We start from the raw sequence: 20,163 nt of genomic DNA, 5'->3' as shown, positions 1-20,163 counted from the left end.
AGCTTACAGAGTTCTTTCTTATCCACATCTTTAATGATGAAGTACCAATCTATTTCTTCTAGCATTCACAGCCAATGAATACTCAACAACTCGGGTCAAGTATTAAAAGCTGTTTTAAGATTCCTCCTGCTTCAATATAGGTTTGGTTTATTCTGTATTTATTTTGCTACAAAGGTACATTACTTTGATACACTTCTTGACAATAACATGTTTTTCCAAGCATGCATATGCAGAATGCTGGGAAAGTTGAGAACTTTTTTATGGCTCCTTTTAATAGCCCTGTATAACAGTATTTCTGTAATATTATGATTGTGTAGCTCTTACTCATTATTGCCTCAGGAAAGCCTGAGAAATAGATGATCGATCTTTATAGGAATTTCATGGTAAGATGCTGTATTTTAAATAACTTTGTTTTCTTTGGGGAATAAATGGCTTAGGGGATTGATAATGACATATTATGTGGAGTTTTTCATGTTTCAGTCACTGGATTGCTTCTGGTCAAAGCCATGCTAAGTGAAAGTTTTCTTTCTATGGGCTCTGGTTTCAGGACAGTTCCCTGAAGAGATGTGTTCTCATGTCCTTTTAGTCGCAACGGCCAGGCATCCTTGTTGGCAGTCACTTACCTCTCATCTCATTTATCCCTTTGTGGTGATTCCAGTAAAGCAGATTTCTGCACAGGGCAAGAAAAGTTGCCATGCCTCTTTGCCACATGCATTCAGTTGCTAAAGGACTTTGCTGCAGCCCAGTGTTTATATGCACTAGATTTTTTTTTTTTTTTTAATTTGACAGGTTCGGAAATAGTACTTTGTCCGTTTATCATGGGTGCCACTGACACAACATATAGTACAAGAAATTTAATACCAAATCATAAAGTGAAGACTACCTTGTAGGTCTTTCTTGGAGATCATCAAGCTTGAAATGAATGTATCTGGTCAGCTACACCTTGAAACATCGTGCATGACATAGTAGCTCTTGGGTATCTATTCCTGCACCCCTATGCTAGTAGCCCTATTGAAAGGAAAAGAATTTTGCTAAGATATAGGTCTGCTCACTTGGATTAAATTGTAGGATAGAGGCCTAAACTGACAGTTAGGAAAGAAAAGACTTACTTTTTAACAGAGAAAAAATAGTGCTTCAGTGCTGATGTGCAAGGTGAATTTCATAAATGTAGCACTGTTGCATGTTACTGATGATGATTACACAAGGCAACAGTTTGCCTACGTAGTGTCACCAGCATGAGGTATCCATCAGTAGCATAAAGGGAATAAAGAGTTTGGCAGTGTATACTATTAACAATTGTTTTAAGGAGTGCAGCACTTCTTAGGAAAGTAAACATTGTTACGAAGTTAAAAAAAAAGCATTTGAAAATAAGGTGACTTCAAGAGAGCTACTTCCAAAATTGATTTCTATCACCTCCACCTGAGTTTTAAAGTCTCTGAATACGTAGTGTTTTATGTTGGTTATCAATTATCAACACTGCCTTAGATACAGAGTTGCAATATGACTTATGTTTGTTTAGTGGGAAGCAATGTCTTACATGTATAATGCTGCATGAATTTACAGCATCATACACATGTTTGTTAATAACAGTTCTTATTTTTTTTTCTGGTATGTGGATAGTATAAGAATAAATGTAAAGAAACCCCCCATAATTTGACTTTTTTGTTATGGAATAGTCCTACAGAATTTAATGGAAGTAAGTTTATTGGACCATTATGTAGAATTTTAGAAGCTACACTGAAATTAAGTAGGATAAAAAGAGCACTACAGACAAGCCAGCACAGTCTGTTGAATTCTATAGTCTAATATCATATTTTCTACTGAAACTTGTAATTTCAGAAGGAACCTGGAAATGTGGTGGTGTTGTTGCTGTTTTTTATAGAAGAAGAAACCTGACTTTTTGAAAATAATACCAAGACTTGCTCAGTATTATAAAACACACTATTAGGTCACACAGATAAATATTCTCTGATTGGGCATGTTTTGATTGAACACATGTATAGAGGGTCTAGGCCACCCTCCAGGGAAATCAGTGGGCATATCTTTACTTTCTTCAATGGGCAGTTGATTAGACCTTAGTACTTAGACCAAAGTACTTCTATATTATCTACAAATAGCAGCAAGTATGATAGAGCCATCAAGACGGTAATTTATTTTCAATAAATGTACAGCCTACATTTTGCAAATCTTACTGTACATGAATAGTCCTTATATGGCTCAACACAGCAATGTCAGTGATTTTTTTGTTTTTTTTTCCTTTCACCTATACTTAGTCTATTGAGATTGAAGGACCCTGGGAACTCTCTTCAATGTGTATTTTCATACCGCATGTGAGGGGAAATGCTCCTTGACAGATGCTCCTTTGCACTCATAAAATACCATACATATAATAGGATTATCTTAAGTATTTGCAGTGTTTAAACCAATCTACATTGTCAGTGCATTAACTGTCAATAAATGTGAAGTATTAAGAAAGAGGCGGCACTTTGCTGGACATTTGTAATTCCCATTGCACTGTAGGAAGCTACTAAATCATTGTAAATGAAATGATTGTACAGCAGAGCACGGTTCTGCTGTAATTGGATTAGACATTGCTTTCTGTTTAAAAGTCGACTCTAAGTGCTCTAAAATATATAACTGTGATTAAACAAATGGTATGTTTCCTAGATTCTTACAAAAGGCTTGAATATATGATACCCTTCAACAGAGGAACTCTGTTGCTAAGTGAATTAGACTTGAGGAACAGTTTCCTTTGACACCTAATACTGGATTGAACATATTCACCAGCTATGACAGGGTGCTTAATATAATACATGCCTGTCACTTTACAAGGAACTGAGGCTGCAGTGGGGGCTCAGGTGGCAATCAGGGGAGTCACCTGTCAGGCAAGGGGCCAGGCTATCGGCATATAAATTCAAAGCCTCAGTTGGTCTGGTAGTCTAGCCCTGAGAGCCGCAGAGAGAGGAGCTCTTGGGCAGCAGGGCTACAGGAGGGCTCTTGGGTAACAGTTGAGCTGGGGTAAGCAGCACTGGAGGCTTTTGGCTGGGACTTAGGGGTGGAGGAGGTCCCAACAAGCCTGGGAGTAGGGCCAGAGGACTGGGAGCAAGGCCAGAGCTCAGGAGCAGGGACAGAGATCAGGGCCAGAGGCCTGAAGCCCAGGGAGGGGCATAGACAAGGTAAAGAAACCCTGAGATTGGGGCCGGGATGGGGCAGAAGTAGGAGCCTGATGGGGCAGGACAGTGTGTCTAGGAGCAGCCCACATAGGTGAGGTGCTGGGGTGGGGAGTACGGGTAGAGGTGCTGGGCTTGGGAGTAGTCTTGAGAGGCAAAGAGCCCAAGTGGAGAAGGCAAAGCTGGAAATTACACCCAGGAGTAGGCAAGGTAGGTGAGGTGTCCAGGCAGGGAGGCCCAGTTATAGGGACTGAGGCCATGGCCCAAGAAGGCTGATGATAAATATGATTGATAATGTCTGCAAGGTGTGGGTGTGGTGTAAGGGGTGGTTGGAGCCGTGTTATGAGCCTTTAGGGTGAAGTACAAACTTCTGCATGCCCACATGAGATCAGGGATCCCTGGGGTAGCCTCCCTTTAAAAAGAGCTAAGAACAACAAGGCATGGTGGGAAAGATGAAGGGGAGCAAGCCTTGCAGGAGTGATGGCGGAGCAGCAGCTGAGTGGCCACCAGGGGACATTGGCGCCACCCCTGGGACGAGTGCCTGTTGCACCAACTGAGCATTGCAAAGGCAGGGAATATTCGACATGTAGTGCCCGTTTCTTTTTTTTTGACTGTGGACAGTTCATTCACCTTTGCTAATCTGTCTTGGCTACTTTATTAATATCACTTCTCCTAGGCAGAGAGATTTCTTTTCTCGTGGACAGCTGGTTTTATGCTGTGAGTCGATGCTCGCTGATGTTGAAATCAATAGCTAGCATGTCTTCCTTCTAATCCGCCAGACTATGAATGCATGGCGCTGTCCTGGCAACACTGTCTTCTGAAGTAGAAGCAGCATAGCTGTACTTGTGGCATTGTGCCTGGGCTTGTTAGGGCTACTGTCCTGCAAGTTGTATTCTGCAAGAACAGAATCAGGCTTTCTCTCCATTTGGAAGGTGTTCACTCCTCATATTTAGCTGTTCAACAGTAGTTTGTAGATGGTCAGACTGTTGCAGGTCTCTTCTTCCCTATATCCTTCCAAGTGGTATTTTTCCTTTTCATTCATCATTTTTTCTTCCCTGTGGTTGTCTACATGTTGTATCTGCTTGACATTTACTAGCAGCAGCTTTCTCTTTGTGTCTCTAATTGGTCTGTAGTTGAACATTTGCCAGTTGCTTTTGCGAGACACCATGAGTGGTCTTGGGCAGTCCACGCGTTGTCTCCCTTTTCTTTGTATTTCCTGCAGGTTTTATCGTTTGTATTTCCTCTGCCATCTTGTGGCAGAAATGGAGACTTCTGGTGCACATTGACAGACAGCTGCATCAGAAACTCTGTGCCAGAGAGAGAGGCTTACGTAGTGTTGCCATATTTTAACTAAAATACACATGCACTAAACGTGTTCCAATTTTGTTCAAGAGTGATTTCATTCAAGTTGCTTTTCTTTAATTGATCTGCAAACAATTCCAATATGTCTCAAGACTACTACCCCAATGAATGAAATGTTTATGAAGTGATTTCTAAATGTCCCTCATCTTCAAAGGGTTCAGTGAACTGAATTAAAATACTTGCCAATAAGTTTAGATCTCAAGCTCTTATTAAAACCCATGGTGAAAAGTAATTGCAAGAGAGGTAATTTAACAAGCAACGTTAGTCTTAATCTCTCAACACTTTGAGGTTCTCAGGCTATATTTCCAGTAATCTTCTGTATATCCAGGTTGCCTCTAAAGGCCTAATCCACAGAGATGTTTATGGGCTTTTGATGCTGTGTAATTGTCTGTTTTGTGATGCAGCATGTCAGATCTCGTTCCAAATTAACAACAAACAAACACAAAAAACCCCAAATGCATCAAGCTACCATTTTGCAAAACTCATATACATAATAAATCATTCCTCTGTCTGCTCCAAGAGCTGCAACTGCTGAAAAATACCTATAATCTGAAGGCAAATATTAATATTTGTTTTATGATGTCCTAAGTATAGGCTTTGTATTTTGACATTTACTTAGCTATGTTATCTGAGGTGGTACTTTTTGGTCGTCCAGAGCTAGATGGAGGACAAGTAATGTCTTAAAATTACTAAGTGAGATAAATATTAGAATTCCTCCTGTGGCAAATAAGAAACACGTATTAGTATGTACAGCAGGCAATTTTATTACTTATTTCTGTTCAGAAAAAGATGATAAGAAAGAAATGTATAAATACGTTTCTAAACTCCCCAAATTATCAGTTGTAGAAAACAAATATGCAATACTGCCTGGAACATTGATAAGGAAGTATTACCACATGAGTCTTCAGGAAGAATTTTGGAGATTTTTTTAAATTGATCAATGGTTTGTATCTTGTCTGCAGTAATGTAGATAACAAACATTGTATAAAGGAAAATAAATATGAAGGAAAAGCAGAGATTTATTGTTAATACGGGCAGTTAAAAGAAATTAATATCCCTAGCTAGATGCAAGGCTTTTCTCAATGTAATATCATCTTATCCAACCATTAGCCAGTTTATAAAAGGTTTCAGCTTCATCTGGGTTTTTTATCTCTTTGTTCTACTTGGTTATAATATAGAGTTGATGTTGATGGTTCAAAATCATCTGTGTGTTAATGGGGAAAAGATTGGCCCAGAGAGGGGCAGAGGTGCTAACCTGAACTTGCCAATGTACAGTACTAAACAGTTAGGGAGGTATCGGGAAGTCGAGCACAGAAGTATATGGCAACAGCCGCTTTTAAAAATCCTTGAAACTGTTTATTAAATATACAAGGAAAGGAGGAAAAACAATTGATATGGAAAGTATTAAGTAAGGCTTTTATTTTAACAACTTCACTTATTCCATTTCTCTTAAGCTTCAGAGAGGCTTGTTTGTTTTAAAAGGCTGTAGTTTGACAGCCTGGGAGATGGTATTAAAAGATGGTAATAACTGTTCTTTCTGAGAGGGAAGAGAAATAGCTGAGAGAGGCTGGCAGTGCGGTTGAAATCTGATTCCATTTTCTTGAAGGCAAATGGATGGAAAAGGGGAGAGAAACGAACAGCAGAGAGAAAAGAGGCAGCTTCTGCCGGGCCCTGCAGGCTTGCTGACAATGCCTCTGTGCTGAGCCTGGACGCAGCTCAGACCACCCCTGCCCGCTCGTTCCCACTCTGTGCATGCCAGATCCAACCACGTCTCCCTCTGGAGTGGCACCTGGCCAGGGCAGAGGCCTGGAGGTGTTCTCAGGCTCTCCATCTCAGGCACACTTAGTGATATGCTCTCAGTATTACTCAAAAGCAGCTACCTTCCCTTATTTAGAGGAATGGGTAGGGCATCTTCTTGGTGGCAGTCCAAGCGTTGGCAGCATAGACCTGCTTTACTTACATCAGGGTCATCGGGCTTCCTCGGCAGCCGACTTAGAGCAATCTTGGCTGGCTAACGCCAGACTCTTATTTAACATAAGGCAGAGAGAGAGAGAGAGAGACGGGGCAGACAGGAAATAGTGAGAAGGAAAGGGGCTCAGAAGAGAGGTTGCAATTGCCTGATGTTACAGAGTTTAGCTGAAAGTGTGAGTGTCGTGTGTGTCCTTTTCAATGACCCCTCAATGAAGGGGCAGCAGCATCACGTTCTTCAGCACCTGATTTATGAGTCAAGGCCCCCAGTGCTAAATGAAGCAGAGTGCGGGCAAACCCCTGTGTCTGTTTGCTGTCCAGTTCCACTCTGATGGCCAGCCTGTAACACAGGAAGCAGTTGGTGCCCCCAAAAGAAACAAATGCAACCTGGATGAATTATTATACAGTGTATTCTAGGAAACAAGCTATCGCAGCCTTCTCAAAGCATGCAGCATCCTAGGCCAGTCACGTCCTAGCCACACTATTTGGTGTGACCTTCCCTGTGGCTACTTGGCTTCTAGGGATCTCTCCCTTTGTGACCCCTTCTTTCATAAGATTAGGGTTAGAGTTAGGACTTCCCCAGAATGCATCTCTAGTAATTGGTACATTAAAGCCAGGAGCGACAAGCAGCTGTAGTAGGCCTAAGGTATGTGTTTTGTCTGACTGCCACATGCTGAACCATCGCTTTCTCCAGCTGGCAAATATTTTAAATGGTGTTCTTCTTTTTTCTTATCCCCAAGGGGTGGCACATCCTTATAATAGCAATCCCTCATGTTGCATTTTTACAGCACCTTTCATTCAGCAGCATTTAACAGACTGAGCATATCCATAATATTTTGAGATGTTTTCATTCAGTACTAAATTCCACCCACCTCTAGGGTGAAAATACAGCAGCTGTTCTTCACCAGCATTGAGATGTGATCATTTCAGTAGGCACACAATGCTATAACATCTGCACGGTACTTTGAGAATATGCTGTTGCCTTTCCTTGTGTGCTTTGAATCGCATAACAAGCTGAAAGAGGACGCTCCTTGCTAGAATTGTCCCTGTCTTGGCAAGCGAACAAACAACAACCAAAACCCCTTCTAAGTACTGTCACTTGAATTAGACCTGACTTCTTTTTATCAGAAAAAGAAACTAGAGCAAATTAGATAATCTGATGAAGGTCTACTCTTTTGTAGTGAAGTATTCCTATCTTTTGTCTCAAGTTGGAAGAGGGCTCTTTTCATAAAAACTTTTATTTTAAGATACGACACACTTGACCAAGTAAGAGACGTCTATCAGACTGTAAACTCCGTTTTGATTCAGCCGTCTAATTTGTATTATACACTTTAATGTCTAAACTTGCAGAAGTGTTCTTTAACTGCACCCAACAAATATAGAGAGAGGCCATTTCAGAAGGAGTGTTTTGCCTGCTTAAAATAATGCAGGCTGTTTTACTACTGAACAGCAAATGCAGCTTAAGAGATGCTGGATCCTGAGCAAAATCAGCTTTTTAAAAATATTTTAAAGAAATTAGAGAATGCCTGTCTGAACAGCAGGTTACAATGAAGAATATGGAGTAGGAATATGTTTATATGCATGGGTAACTTCCTCTATCAGTCCAGAAAGTAGTAAAGTATAATAAAGCATATGCACCAAAATGAGTAAATCCAAAATGAATACTGGATGAAACAGCAAGGGAAAAAAAAAGATAGAAAAGTTTCCTGCCTTAAAAAAAATCATATGATATCTTTCCCAAGGTTATTTTAAAATGAAATGAAGAAATTCTCTGGTGCTATTAATAATAAAGGAATATCATTAACCAAAAATTGTATTTCCTTATGAACCTGTTCACATACTATTGTTACAAGTAGGTCTCTAAAATTGCTACAATTGAAGGAGATTAGAGGAACTATTTCATTGCACTCGCATTACTTTTAACTTTCTCATTAATTCAATGTTTTCTTTGGGTATTGGATTTTATCAGTCTCATTATTCGGTTGATGGAACTTCTGCTTCATGTTTCCTGCATGTATGTGGATGCCATCATTTTTGTGGCCCGATGATCATCCACAGCCTTCCCTGGCACCAGTACAGGAGTATTTACCAGAAGCAGCAACAATAGCAAACCTCAAATTGCATCGGAGTGCCAGGGACAGGAGATGGTTGGCCTGTCCTTGAGCCTGCCATACCTGTTATAAACACCAGCAAGGGAGCAAGACAGTAACAGCATATCAAGCTCGTTTTAAAGGAAAAATAAAAAGACATTCTTGTTCTGAAAAATAATTCATGTGGCCTAATCAATCAGGCCTTTTGACCACAAACTGCATAAGAGCCTTCCATCCAGAATTACTTCAGTGCCTATTCTTACAGTGTAAGAGGATGTATTAATTCAGTGCTTTACGTGGAGAATTTATACCAGTGTTGCTCCAGTGGCATTGTATTTGGCTTTTGAAACTGCCTTTCCTTATCATCGATTCCCCTTCTAGGCCAGCTGTCCCAGAGCATGGCAGGAAGAACAGTTTGCTTCCACTTCCTACGAAAGGTGGGGTTTAATCTGGACCTGTTGTGTAACTGAGCAGTGATCAAATGTTGATTGCAAAGGCTTTAGGAGCTTGCAACTCTCCCAAAAATCAATGGGAGCTGTTGGTGCACTAGCATGCAAATTAGGCTCATTGGGCACATCCAGACGAGCACGGCCGTGCAGTATGTGGCACGCAAACATGTTTGCAGTGCCACATATCACACAGTCCAGGTTTCTCCACACTGCAAGGGCATGCTGCCTGAGCATGCACGGCTCCGGTTTCTTTTCCTGGGTTGGTGTTTTGTTTTGTTTTTTTAACCCCTGGGTATCTGCTAGTAAAAAGGGGAGCCGGGCTGCTCAGAGCCATGTTGCGGCTGCTGGCCAGGCTCTTCCCAGCAGGATTGCCATGGCTGCAGCTGCAGGAGGCCCCCAGGACTCCAAGTAAGGCAGTTGGGGCTAGCACTGTGCCTCCCCTAAGTCCCCCAGGGCAACTAGTCATGTGCCAAAGCATAGGCATTCCCTGGGCACAGGAAGCGGCAGTGCAAGGTTCACCACTGCTACTTGTCCCCAGGGAACCAAACATCCACGCACGTTTGGATGCACCCATTGTGTTTTTCTGTGTTAGCTTTAACTACATAAATGTTCAGAGACATAATTAAGAGGTCATTCTCATCTCTAAATCTTCATCTGAGCATTCTGTGAGATGGAGACTATTTTTAGAGGGAAAAGTGGTTTCTGTATAAAATCTGTAGTCAAGTCAAAATGATATCAGATCCATTACTGATAGACTGGAGTGCAATAAAACCAGTATTGTTTCTTATGCTGAGGCAGTGGGGCGTCTGGCACAGATCAAAAGCGGGAGAGAAGCAAACTCATTAATAGAGATAACAGTATGAACTGAAGTTTAACATACATGGACTTCTAATATGAGAATGTCACTCAAAAACCCATTTCTCCTTTCCTGCTGTTGCTGTTACAGAGGAGAAATGATCGCTTTCAGAGAACCAATCAGAGTCCCTGAGTCAACATCTGAAATTATATTTGTGGTGATAATGAATGGATGCAGCTGGTAAAATATTTGGCCTTCTCCAGACTTTCAGGATTTAATACTTTGGAATCGGTAGCTGCTCTATTCCAGTTTCAAGTATTAATGAGGGTATTAGTTTGACATGATATTAGTTTGGCATTATCAAAAACTACAACGTGCATTCCCCTAGGAATAATTATTAAAGTCTGCTTTTTGCAGGGTTGTTAGCAGGGGGGAGAGGGAAAGATGCAGTCCTATATAGTGCCTATTGGGTATGGGGTAAATTAACCAAATAGATTAACAAGAAAATGGCCTGAGAGTTTACTTTGTGAGGATCCACACTCCCACAGCCTTCTGTGTGCAGAATTCAACTGGGCTTGGGTGGGGAAAAGAATACTGTGGCATAATGAAAGCTTGAATGGGGCAAGAGTCATAGATGTACAGGCAATCTATAATTTTGGCTTCCCCTGTCTTGCAAGTACATGTCATGGCAAAGTTAGGATTTTTTTTTTTGTCTTTAGGATTTTTTTTACACACACACACACACACACACACACACACACACACACACACACACACACACACACACACCCCCGACCGTATATATAATGGTATTGTAGAGTCACCAGATTGTTTCACAGAAGTGTGCTAGTTGCCCATGACTTTGTAGGCCTGTGGTTGCGTCATGACATTGCCACATTTAGTGACTATTCAGCCTTTCTGTTGTATATCTGGCCCCCCAAAACATTTAAGATTTGATCCATAAGTAGCTAAGTATGCCATAAGAACCTGTACCTCACTTCAGTAAGTATTATGCCCCTGTCCTTAGGATGTGATTTTTAGCTAAGTGCTATAGGACAACAGTTTTTTGCACAGTTATAATATATTTTTGAAGATAACTTCCTTTGCACACTTCTTTTGATAAATATGGTCTCCCCATACTGGGGAATAGCGATCCTCTAATACAGAACCTTAGCTTTAATAAAACATGGTTGTAAGCTTCACATTAACTCCTGTTACTTCTACAGAGTTGGCCTCTGGGAACACAAATGGCAGATCACCACATAATCTACTCAATTCCAGTTCAAGGAGATCTTATTACTAGACAAGAAAATCTGAGGATGCTTCACTTTTTCTAAAATGAATTTTGACAACTACCCTAAAAATGTGTCCATTGCTTTAACTTTCTATTTGTGGGGGAAGATGGCAAGATAGATAGGAATTAAAAATACTGACTTTGAGCAAAACGATAGGAATTTTTAAATCTCGGAACTGGATGTATCGTGCACTCTTAAGATTTGAAAGTACATTACTAAATGAGATGGTGACTACACTGCAATGTGTGCATTGGGATATTGGACTGCAATGCTGAGGGGCCTATCCTTGATGAGTGCTGAAGGAGGTAGTCATGTGAGAAGCAAGGTGGGTTGTGTACGTGATATCACATATTTCTTGGACCATCACACTGCAACAGTGTTACAACCCTACTGCAGTCATGTGACACTGATATAATGGGAGGTCCACATTTTAAAGAAAAGATGCAACCTAGCTCAAACAAGAGATAACTCAGATATCCCTGTTTCTATAGATCAGATTAGATAGATACAGTGGTACTTGTTGGCCTTATAATACATGACTGTTGCCAGAAATCTGGTTAAATTTTACAAATCCGTGAGTAACCAGAAGTTGGCAGAGATGGTAGCTGAGGTTGTGGGGCAGAGGCTGAGGGGAGAGCCAGCTGCAGCTCTAACTCCAACCCTAAGCTGGAGCCAGCACCACAGCCGCCACCTGACTCCCCACATCCTCCCTGCTGCTTTGTTCCTGAATCCAAGACTAAGGGCTTTCTTCTCCATGTTAAATGGGGGGGAAATCGTCATCTTGTATTTGAGTAAATACAGTATTTTGCAAAGTGTTGGCATTTGCCTTCACAGGGCAGGCTTACTTAACACCCTGGATTTCATTTTTCCTTTTGCACTTGCAGAAGGAAAACTAAGCCTCATAGGCCAAGCCCTATGAGGAAAGACTGGGGGACCTGGACCTCTTCAGCTTCCAGAAGAGAAGGCTGAGAAGTGATTGTGTGGCCACCTACAAATTCATTAGGAGGTGCAGCAAAGAACCGGAGACATTCTGTTCACCACGGCACCTCTTGGGGTAACATGGAACAATAGTCACAAACTGAGAGAGAGCAGATTTAGGCTAGACACCAAGACGAACTTCTTCACGGTGAGGGTGGCCGAAATTTTGAACGGGCTTCCAAGGGAGGTGGTGCTCTCCTCTACATCAGGGGCCTTTAAGAGGAGGCTGGACATGCACCTGACTGGGGTCATCTGGCCCCAGCACTCTTTCCTGCCCAGGGCAGGGGGACATACTGGATAATCTGTTGAGGTCCCTTCCGACCCTAACATCTATGAATCTATAAGCTGAGACTTGGAAACGTACCTTTTTACAATTTGTCAAGAATCTTTAAGCACTTGAGAGTGCACTGTAATTGTAGCATAAGATATATTATACATTAAAGAATGTGAAGTCTGGGTCCTACTGAGGTTGATAGAAACTTTGCTTTTGTTTTTACTTGGGCCAGGATGTGTTCATTAACCTGCACCGATTTCATCCTGTATGCTCTCCGAATTGTATTCCATGGGTAGATGATTCAGGTAGATTCTTGGGTAAGAAAGTGGGTGAAGTGGGAAGGGAATTCGACCTTACCTGCCTTTCTTGGATTTTAACATTTTCATTAGTGATCTTTTTTGCTAAATTAACCTTCCAAAGGAATTCCCCCTTTGCTGCTCCCCCTCGGTAAAGGAATTTGCAGGAAAAACTGTGATACCAAATGAAATTAACTTTCCTCCACCTTTAATCTCTCACTGATTTATAAATCTTTACTTAACACAGAGGCTTTTTTGACTGCCTTTGTTTAAAGAAATGTGGTTTGCAGCCTTTGGTAAAGATGAAATAAACTAACTTGACACATCCCCGAAATGTCACACTGAGATCTTTAACGGAGCAGGAGAAATAAGTCAAGGAGAAAATAGTGTAAGATTAATATATATATGTTATTTTACACCCTAATGCTCGCCTCACTGGCACTGATGACTACATTGTGTTACAGAGCCTACCACTGCAAGTCTGAGGATTGCACTTGTGCTGTCCAGAAGCATTTTCCCTAGTGAAAATCCATGCCATGTGCAGGCAGCACAATATAAATTGAATTGTGTTATTGGGCTGCAGTGCCCAGTCTCTGTGGTGATATCGCAGTAGTGATAGTTTTGCCAGGTTAGCACTGGTGTATGAAGTGTGTTGCAAGGGGCCTTCCCAGGTCAGGATCTGCACAGGTGTTTATCAGTCTGCTTGCTTTGCTGTTACAAAAAAAGAAGTTATTCAGTCTGCTTCATTGTTTTTATGTCTCATTTTTCTGTTTCAGGACTGCCTCTGAATTGTGATGGTAATTGCTTTTTTTGGACACTTGTCCAATAAAACCTAGTCTTAGAGCCTATTACAACAGTACCTTTTGGGTATATGCATTTTTTTTTATAGTTGTGGTGGCTCAGGTCCCAGGCTGCCTTGTATAGTGGCCCATGCTACTATACAAGGTATGTAGGGAGCAGAAGGGAAACAAATGAAAGCATGGGCCCCTGTTTAACACCTTGGGACAACAGGTAATGGAAACTCAGGAAAAAACTGAACTCCTGAATGCCTGCTTTCCTTCGGCATTTCATTGGACGAAGGGGAAAGACAAGTGAGATAAAGATCACAGGGGGTATGGTGGGAATGATAGGCTTCCCACTGTAGATGCTGAGCTGATGCAAAACCAACTAGAAATGCTAGGCATTTATAAGTCAGCAGGACCATATGGACTTCACCCAAGAGTGCTGATGGAGCTGGCTGAAGTTATTACAGACCCCCTAGCAAAACTCTTTCAGAAATCACGGCACACAGGGGAGATCCCTGAGGATTGGAAGAGGGCCAACGTTATAGCCATCTTCAAGAAGGGGAAGAGGGAGGACCCAGGCAACTATAGGCCAATCAGCCTAACCTCCATCCCAGGGAAAATCCTGGAAAAACTCATTAAAGAATCTATGTGTGATACGCTCGTTGAGGGTAAGGTTCTGAATGACAGCCAGCATGGCTTCGTCGCGGGTAGGTCTTGTCTTACCAATCTCATCTCCTTCTATGAACAGGTCTCTCACCACCTAGACATGGGAAAGAAGGTCAACATTATACACCTAGACTTCCAAAAGGCTTTTGATCTAGCATCCCAGCGATATCCTTGTGGAAAAATTGGAAGATTGTGGGCTTAAGTGATCAACAGTTCAGTGGGTGGAAAACTGGCTGCGTGGTAGGACCCAAAGAGTTCTCATGAACAGATCTGTGTCATCTTGGTGAGAAATGGCCAGTGGTGTCCCTTGGGATCCAGGCTTGGACCAGTGCTTTTCAACATTTTTATCAATGATCTGGATATGGGATGAAAAGCTCTCTTGCCAAGTTTGTAGATGACACCAAGTTATAGGGGAGCATGGTCATGCCATAAGATAGTTTGCAGATATAGGTGGACCTGGACAGGCTGGAGAGTTAGATGGACCAGAACCAGATGAAGTTCAACACTCAGAAGTGCAAGGTGCTTCATCTGGGGGCAAACAATCCCCAACATACCTCCAGGCTTGGTGGTGACAATTTGACTTGCACCACAGCTGAGAAGGACCTGGGGGTAGTGATTGACCATTGCATGAACATGAGCTGGCAGTGCGATGCTGTGGCCACTGGCCAGCAGGGCAAACAACATGCTGGCATGCATTAACCATTGTATCTCATGCAAAATTAAGGAAGTGATACTGCCACCGTACTCCATACTGATGAGACCACAGCTGGAGTACTGCATCCAATTCTGGGTACCACACTCCAACAAAGACATGGAAAAACTTGAGAGGGTCCAGAGAAGTGCCACCCATATGATCAGGGACTTGCAAGACAAGCCATGTGAGGAGAGGCTGAGGGTCTTGGGCTTCTTCAGCCCACAGAAAAGAAGGCTGAGGGGACTTAGTGGCTTATTGCTACATTAGGGGAGTAGATCAAGAATCTGGTGAAAAGCTGTTCACCAGGGCATCCCTGGGAAACACCAGGAGCAATGGATACAAACTCCTAAAAGGCCACTTCAGGCTCAATTCCAGGAAATACTCCTTCACAGTCAGGGTGTCCAGACTGTGGAATAATCTCCCTCCAGTGATGGTTCAGTTACCTACCCTGGAAATCTTCAAAAGGAGACTGGACAGTCACTTTGCTGGGGTCACTTGACCCCAGTAGTCTTTTCCTGCCTAGTGCACGAGGACTGGACCTGGTGATCTACAAGGTCCCTTCCAGCCCCTGACAATCTATGCTGAAAGCCATGCTGCTACAGCTAGATTGTAGGGGTGTGCAAAATGGGCCCTATTTGATTTGGATTTGGATTCGGCCCAAATCGGGGACAGTGATTCAATTCATTGATTCGGATCACTGTCCCCAATTCGATTTGGCCACATCCGAATCCGATACTGATTTGGAGAATCACTGATTTGGACATAGACATAGCTTTAAATGTTTTTTCTGCATTCCTCAAGGTACCAGGCATGGCTTATGAATGCTGCAATGCTGGGGCAGATGGAGTGTCCCCCAGGAGCATGGATGGGCCCCCCGCATGCAGCAGTGAACCCAGAAGTGGACCAGAAGTACTTCTGGTCCACTTGCAGGTCTGCCAGAGAGCATGCAAGGAGGCCCCCCCCACAACTTCCCAGCCCAGCAATCAGCCAAGGGGGGGAACCTGGGTGTGCCCCCAGACCGAGGAAGCACCAGTCACTGAGTTGGGGGGGGGTACAGGGGGGCTGCCTGTACTCTCCCTAGAGAACCTGAAAGTGGACCAGAAGCACTTTTGGTCCACTTCTGAGCATGCTGGGGAGCCCCCCACACTTCTGTGGGATGCTCCATCTGGTTCTGATTCTGTTTGGAGAGATGAAAGGGTCCTCTGATTAAATCCAGATTCAGAGATTTGGCCATCGAATCAGACCGAATCTCCACTGAATTGAACTGGGGACTAAAGCTTCACACAGCCCTACTAGATTGCTATCAGTACTTCAAGTGACCTGGTTTAAGGTTAGTTTGGGTAAGTCTGCAAGAGTTGTATCCACACTGATGCATTGTAGCAATGACACTGAAAATCATGAGTAGCCAAAGTCACATTAAGCTTTATCTATATCCCATTTTCTGGTAGTTGCATACCTATCCTGTTAATAATACTACATTTATGCTGTTGTTTTAGCTGGTCTGTGTCCATACCCTGCCACTCCCTTGCAGTTTCTCTTCGTGTATTGAATGGAAACTTCCGCAAGCAAGCCAACCAAAACTCACTTCATTTGGGGGTTTGAGCCTGCTGATTAAAATTGGCCAATGGTTACATTAAGTTTATGCAAAAATAATCTCAGAGATGCTATAGAAAGAGATGTGTTTTGAAATGTGGATAGATTTTATTTAAAGGTAATGAGGTAAGGGTTAAAATATTAAGGAGACAAATTCCAACTTCCTTCTAGGGACAAGTTATCATTAAGATTGTCATGAACAAAGGCTCCTGATATAATATACTTATTTTAATGTAACCACATAATTTATTATGCATTGTATGCCATTGAGATTCAAATGTTCTCTCTGTTTTTTCTTATTTTTTTTATTTCTCTGGATCAGAACAGTGCAATTATACATTGCAAAACATGTGAATCCATGCCCAGAACTAAAAAAAACCAGTGGCCAGTTAAATATAGTATTAATTAATGGGGCTGTGTGAAATTTCACCAGCTGTTTTGTTTTAACACTGTTTTGACTCATTTCGAGCTTGAAACAGGGAAATCAAAACAAAATGAAGGGCTTTAAAACAGCCTCGCAACAAAACAAGGCTATCGAAACATTTCGAAAGTTTCAAAATGTTTCAAGTTTTGAAGCAGCCAGGTAGTGGGAGATAGGAGAGCCAGGCCTGCGCTTCTAGTGGCTCCAGGCTCAGCCAGGTGGGGATCGCAGCCCTGGCTCTTCCTGCCTCCCCTGGCTGGGGTGGGAAGCTGATCACAGTGCAGGGGAAGGAAACTGAGCCCCGGCTCAGTTCCCCGCCCCAGTGCTGCAATTGGGCTGGGGAAGGGAACTGATCCGGATCACTCAGTTTCCCTCCCCAGCCCTACCATCGGCCTGGGGAAGGCAACTCAGCCCAGCTGGGCTGAGTTCCCCACCCCAGCATGACCATCTTGCTGGGGAAATGAACTCAGCCCATCTGGGCTGAGTTCCCCTCCCCAGTGCAACCACTGATGGTCACCCTGGGACAGGGAACTCAGCCCAGCTGGACTGACTTCCTTTCCCCGGCCTGATCTAGCACTGGGGAGGGGACTGAGCAATCAGATTCAGTTCCCTTCCCCAGTCCCAGGCAGCAGCACCAGCTTCCCTCCCTCATCTGGCAGGCACACAATCAAAATAAATCAATGGGGGGAAAAAAATCACTGTCTGTTCTATAAACAGTCTGACTTCTTTCTGTGATGCAGAGAAGAGGGTTGAAATTACAAATCTCTAATGAACGTTGAGTCACATTTTGCAAATAATCTGTTTCATTTTGCAACGAAGCAGCCAAACTAACTTTTTAGAGAACTAAAAAAACATTTAGTGAGTTTAGAGAGTTTGTCTTTCTCTAATATGTGTCACAGAAGGAGTACATTGTATAAATGGCGCATGGTACTTTGCTGCATAACTTCACTGGATTTTAATAACGAAAATTGCATGCCTCTCTCTGCATACTGCTTTTAAAAAGTTCCCCTACAGTGATTTGGTAAATGTCTTTCCTGCATTATAATATGCGTTTTAATACTATTTACAGTGTAATTCTATTATTTGTTACCATATATGGAAAGCCTTTCTGTGTCTGTCAGTGCTGTGTTGTCTAAAGTTGTGTGTACAATAAATCGCATTTAGCATTCGCCTTCAGCCAGCTCACCTGTGCTTTGCCCACTAATGGCTTTCACGTGAGACACTTTCTAACATTCCAAATCTCTTGGTAGCTTCAACTAGCTGCCATTAAGAAAATAAATTCCAGCTTGTGAAATGTTTCCTTCTGTATTTAAAACATTAAAATTCTCCCCTGCTAAAATTTCACTGGTTTGAGGTATTTAAGTGACAGGTTGAATTGTAAATAAGGGACAGGTTTCACTTGCAATGTTGCATAACTCATGGTTATGCCGTACCACTAAGAAGTGGTAATAGGAAGCAATAAACGGCAGGAGAAGAGGCAGGAGATGCAGGCTGGGAGAGAATAACCCTACCAGAAGAATAAAACATCTCGGTAGCTAACTTCCAACTTTCTATTGCTTGTAGGGACAGCAATAATATTGGTTTTCAAAGCTCTAAGTCCAAATGTTACGGTAGTAATGATCCCTCTCTATTTAACATGTCTACTTGCCCAACCTGTTATATCTATTAGGTTATAATTGTCATGGATTTTTGGACTCTGCTAATTAATAGATCTGATGGGACTGTGGGATTTCTGTTCCCCTGGGTAATTTCTGATCTGATGGGACTGTGGGATTTCTGATAGTTGGTGCATCTGTTTTTGGCTCAAAGCAAGATGAAATGATGAAACACCAAAGCTTTTTATGGAATGAAATATTCTGAAAATTGTGTTTTCAGGAATGCCAGAATAAAACATTTTGATAGAAGATGAAATGTCAGTCAAAACGGAGACGTTTCAGTTCACACCAACATTTTGAAGCAAAACAAAATGTTCCCGTTGAAAATGCAGAGTTACTCTTTTATGTGTAAAACACTTTAACTGAGTCTAATAGTCTTCTAAATACCTGGGGCTTTGAAAATATATGCCTTGATATTGTATTTGGCAAACATCCTCTAACATTTAGAGTGGGTCAAATAGGACATTACACTGCTGAATAATGTTCACCAAGTAACACTATTAATTGACTAATGTATTCACTGAATATATTTCGACCACCTCTAGACATAGTTACTTGAAGAAAAGAACTTGATCATGAGAATTCTTATGGTTGCTAAATGATGCGTTCCTAATTCTGTTCTTGCTTATACAAAAAGTATATTGAAAAGTCCTCTACTAAAATTACTGAAGTTGCATGAGGATCGGAGTAAGATCAGAATCAAGTCCAAGAATTGAATTCAATTAAAGTCTTTAATTAAAATTTGAAATAATTGAATCATGCTCCATTAGTTTAAAATGCAGGCAATTCCTTATTGTAAAAGGAACAATTTTTATGAAGTAGGTTGGTTCTAAGTGTGTTTCTTAAAATGTTTAGTGAAATATTATCAGGCTGAATTTTGGTTTATTCCCATAATAGGTTCCCTGGCTGAATATGTTTTACAAATGCAAACAGCGTTTAAGAGCAAATCAACTTTAGTCCAAATCATAACCATTACTTGCTTGCCCCAATGGCTTTGTACATAGATGAACCCTAAAAGACATACGATTGCTGAGTTGCTAAAGGCATGTGGTTGGACGAAACGAGGGGGGAGCGTGTATGTTTAGAATTGTAGATGAGCTAATTGAGTGCTGCTGGCTACAGATGGAGGAGAGATGAGAATTTAAATAGAGAAAAAGTGCTGTGTGTGACCATGAAAGCATAAAGGTGGAGAAGCAGAGCAGTGAGAAGCATGTAAGACTTTTTCATATATCAGTATGCAAGAAGAAAACATATATCCCAAGGCTGAGCTATGGATTTTAGCTGGTTTTTAGAAATGTTAGTTCCAAAATATATGAATTGGGTTTTTTTTTTTTCATCTTCCTTTATTTTCATGAGGATGAGGAGGATGGTGTAACCGCTTCCGTCAAATGGAAATATTTCTTCAAAGATGATAGTGCTTCTTTGATGGCAACCTTTGGCTTGACTAGAACTGTCATGGGTCCAATTTGTGCTTTCTGGTACACAAAGATCTCACTGTAGTTAGGAAGATGATGTGCTGTCATGCAAGGGCAGAATTTGCTTCCTAGATAATTGTTGCAGATGATTACGTGGTCTCTTGTGGCACCGGGATACACAACTTGAGGTTTTCAAAGGGTTCTAAGGATAAAAGAGTAAGGGAGGAATGCTTACCAGTATATTCTCTATTTTTGC

At 41.9% G+C, this 20,163-nt stretch overlaps 1 long non-coding RNA gene across 6 annotated transcripts in view; it reads left to right on the top strand.

The window, feature by feature from the left end:
* LOC132252418 (uncharacterized) overlaps positions 1–20,163 on the top strand; it is a 275,583-nt gene that overhangs the window by 123,809 nt on the left and 131,611 nt on the right. The gene's annotated exons all lie outside the window — the stretch shown is intronic.

Source organism: Alligator mississippiensis, chromosome 9, assembly GCF_030867095.1.
Source record: "Alligator mississippiensis isolate rAllMis1 chromosome 9, rAllMis1, whole genome shotgun sequence".
Classification (NCBI taxonomy): Eukaryota; Metazoa; Chordata; order Crocodylia; family Alligatoridae; genus Alligator; species Alligator mississippiensis.
This window is presented reverse-complemented; position numbering and strand designations above follow the sequence as displayed.